Raw genomic sequence first — 4,297 nt, forward strand, 5'->3', positions numbered from 1 at the left:
ACATGGAAAACAAATGTTTAAACTGAGACATTTACAATTTAATAAAAAATATCAGCTCATTTTGAATTTTACGAACGCAACAAGTCTCAAAAATGTTGGGAGGGGGCATAAAAAGGCTGGCAAAGTAAGTGTTACTAAAAAGAAACACTTGGAAGAACCCTTTGCAACAATTTACGTTAAATGGCAACAGAAACGTGAGTGGGTATGAAAAGAGCATCATAGAGAGTTTCAGAATGATGTTTCTCAACAAAAACTTGAAGACTTTAAATATCACGTCATCTGCAGTGAATAACATCAACAGAGAAAATTTCTGAAGAAGCAATGCATTAAACAGTCATGCAGATCTTCAGACTTTTGCTATCTATGAAAACAACCATAACTGTAAAGCACGTTAAAGCTCTATGAAGCAAAGAAGAAACCACATGTCAATGTGAGAAAAGTGGGAAACTATTCTGTGGTCATCCATCCATCCATTCGCTTCCGCTTATCCTTTTCAGGGTCGCGGGGGGCGCTGGAGCCTATCCCACACTGTAAACCCGAACAAGTTGACTGAACTTAAAACTTTTGTGGAAACTGATTACCTCAAAAGATTTAAGTACAAAAACTCATATCTTCTAAGTATGGGGTACTCAAAATTTGTATTTATTGTTAACCTAAAAATTTTAAATTATATTTTATATTTTATTAATTGAGCTTTACTCAAAGACTGTATACTTTAATTTCAATATTTTTGTGTTTCTTGTAGTTTATTATTTTGATGCAACACAATGCAATTATATTACAACCTAAACTCAAATTATCTGATTATTAATTAAAAGATATTTATGTTGTGAGTGTAGACTACTAAAAAAAAAAAAAGTACGGAAATTCAGTTACTTTACATTTTGTTTATTTAATATTTTTTCATGAAAATTTAAAAACATCACAAATGTTTTTATAAAACAACTAACATGGACATCGGCACCATAAAGTGAGCATTATAAATTCTGTGTAGAACATTTATCTTTTTATAAACTCACAAAGGACGACATCAGTCCTAATTGCATCTTTCTCAAAATACACAAAAATGCAAAACAAAAAGTCAAATACTAATCACTTTTTTTTAAATAGAAATGAAAAACAATTTTTTAAAATGGGTACAAAGATGATCAGCTTCCAAATAACCAGATAAGGCAGTCAAGTATAGGAAAATTAGGTAAACTGATGGAGTTAAATCCACCCAAAGCCTGTAGTAAACTTAAAGTGCTTAAAGTGCTTCAAGCAAAGTGCTCAGTAACAGAGTGCGTGTCCTAACAAACATTGCCTTATATTCCTTAAGAGCATGTAGGCAGGGGTTTCAGGGGTTTGCCGTCATCAAGCCCCATGAAGATATTTTGGACTAAGGCAAATGTGTGAACCAGCTTCCTGGGGTAGTCTAAATGCAGAGCATAGATCAAGCCAAACAATAAAGCAAATGCATTTGCAAATCTGGGAATATCACGCATCACCTAGTCGCCTTTCACCAAAACAGCCATGCTTGAGGAAGTAAAATGGACTGGACTGGGAAGCGCCGTCGGTAACCACTGTGAGAAGGGCAACTGGAGTGTCAATGAGGGTCGACTCATCCAATGCGTCCGCCTGGAATAGACACAGTATCAATGGTAAATGGCCTGTATTTGTATAGCGCTTTACACATTCAGTCATCCAGACATTCACACCCATTCACACACTGGTGATGGCAGCTACATTGTAGCCACAGCCACCCTGGGGCGCACTGACAGAGGCGAGGCTGCCGGACACTGGCACCAGCGGGCCCTCTGACCACCACCAGTAGGCAACGGGTGAAGTGTCTTGCCCAAGGACACAACGACCGAGACTGTCGGAGCCAGGGCTCGAACCGGCAACCTTCTGATTACAAGGCAAACTCCCAACTCTTGAGCCACGATCGCCCCAATTAAATAAGTAAGGTTGGTTTGAGAGAATGTGACAAGCATGACCTGTAATCTAGCAAAACATTCAGCAGTGTAGTGGGTTACTTTGTAACGAGTTAGGGTACTCTACTTTTTTTGAAAAATGTACATTAACGTGTTAGCTTCTTGCATTACATAATTTGTATTTTTATTATTTTTCTAAAAAAAAAAGTAATTTTTTATTTCATGACTTTATCTCAAAAAGAAACTAAATCTTGACTTCAGCCTGGTTTTTGGGCCACCTGCAGCATAGCCATAGTGCTGTGATACGCCTGTGCCCTGCTCCTGACCTGTGTGTGTGTGGGTTTTCTACAGAGAGGGTATTTTGTTTGTACAATTTGGTAGCTGCTAGGGTATTAAATTGTATTTAAAAAAATCCATAGCATTTTATCTTACTGGCAGAATTTAAGTAATGCAAAAATACACTTACATTACATGTCTAAAAGAATTCTGGGTCCTCCTCCCGCAGGTATACAGGAAGGGCACGAAGTACTGCAGTGCGTTTCACGTTGATATCAGGCGCCTCCTAAAAAGGGAAAAGAAAAGTTCATTTAACGCAAAGTTTTCAGGTGTCATTCTTTGGGGAGAATACATGTTTATGAAACTGCATGACATCAGACTCCACTAAATTTTGGAGACTTTTCTTTTAAGATACAACCTTTCTGTCTCTTGTGACAGAGAGTATGTTTCTTAATCATTTGACAAAAACCCTACACAGTATTTTAAAATAGTGTTCTCCAGATCAGAGCTGTGATCTATATAGAACATGGGGTTCAAAGCAAGGAAAAATTGTGTGTTTATCAGTGAAACCTTTAATTTGTGTTAATTTTATCATTATCAATATATGAAATCTTCACCTTAAGGGACTTAATGAATGGTTTCTTCAATAGATCTTTCAACTCACCTGTGTTTACTGTCTCCACCTGAAATTAATTGCAGTCTGAATTTTTTTTTCTTCTGTCTTTTTGTCTTTGGCCTTCAGCCTTGGAAGAAAAAATAAAAATATTGAAAACCTTATCAGCACACTAAATATACAACACCTTGCTATATTTCAATTGTTTTAGATAGAAGTTGCCACTGCTAGCTAAGTCACTTTTGAATGATGCTAATGAGAAGAAAAACAAACAAAAACCTGCCGAACAATGAGGCTGCTGTTGTAAAAACGCCAACTTTCTTGCGTTGGCAAGGGGTCGTTAAAATATCACTAAGACCCTTTCTTTATGTGTGATTCTTCGTAAAACTGTGTTTTAATCGGTTAAAACTGTAAAACTGACGACATAATCTATGTTTGAAAAAGAGCGCGAACAACCGCGAACAACTATTCACCACCTGGGTCTGTGCTTTTTAACACAACAGCGCATTCGAAAACAAGTTATTGGCTGCAACATATTAATATACTTGCTTTTTTACGGAAAAAATAAACATAACGAAGCTTCCGTTTTACTTACAAGTTTCTCCAAATGTGTTCTCCAGTCGCTCGAGAAGGGCAGCCATATTGAACAGAATTTTCTGTCAACGTCGTTCAGGTTAGAGAGAAGACGTCATGACGTCATGACGTCCACATGCGGAGCTCGGAAAAAAACATTTACTCAAAAATCATAATTAAGAAAGCAGTATTTACTCTTAACTTCTAAGCCATGTACAATTATAACTGTTTGAATCGTTAACCGAACAGAAAAGTTTTAAGTTGTTTCAACTTTGTGAGGAATTTTAATTGTTATATCCACAAACTTTATAAGTCAGGTAGACTGTTGGGGTTTACAGTGCAGCTGTCATAGGGCGAGAGGCAGGGTACACCCTGGACAGGTCGCCAGTCTGTCGCAGGGCTAACACATAGGGACAGACAACCATTCGCACTCACATTCACACCCAGTGACAATTTGGATTTTCCAATTAACCTATCCCCACAAGCTGCATGTCTTTGGACGGTGGGAGGAAGCCGGAGTACCCGGAGGGAACCCACGCAAACATGGGGAGAACATGCAAACTCCACACAGAAAGACCCCGGCCTGGTGTTGGAATTGAACTCAGGACCTTCTTGCTGTGCGGCAACAATGCTATCCACCGTGCCACCGTGCTGCCTATTCTGTGGTCAATGATCTGAAATTTGTAACTGTTTTTCAAAAATATGGACCCTGCATTAAAGATCAGTTAAAAAGCCAGCATGTCTCATGGTATGGGGGTGCATTAGTGCCTATGAAACTGGCACTAATGCACCCCCATACCATCAGTGCTGAAGAGGTATATACTACGGTGGCCCCTAGAGACAAAGCACGTACAAACTCCAAAACACTTACAAAATCCAAAACACGTGCAAAATCCAAAACACATGCAAGCTCCAAAACACT

At 38.4% G+C, this 4,297-nt stretch overlaps 1 long non-coding RNA gene across 1 annotated transcript; it reads right to left on the minus strand.

The window, feature by feature from the left end:
- Nucleotides 1-1,276: 1,276 nt before the first annotated feature.
- LOC146612450 (uncharacterized) lies at nucleotides 1,277-3,441 on the minus strand. The gene is made up of 4 exons (XR_014907126.1): nucleotides 3,398-3,441; nucleotides 2,854-2,932; nucleotides 2,380-2,475; nucleotides 1,277-1,617 (listed from the first exon to the last, which is right to left on the minus strand). It is a non-coding gene; the product is annotated as an uncharacterized LOC146612450 (long non-coding RNA).
- Nucleotides 3,442-4,297: the final 856 nt, after the last annotated feature.

Source organism: Diplotaxodon limnothrissa, linkage group LG19 (assembly GCF_057381915.1).
Source record: "Diplotaxodon limnothrissa isolate DT_005_m linkage group LG19, D_limnothrissa_male_GT1.1, whole genome shotgun sequence".
NCBI lineage: Eukaryota > Metazoa > Chordata > Actinopteri > Cichliformes > Cichlidae > Diplotaxodon > Diplotaxodon limnothrissa.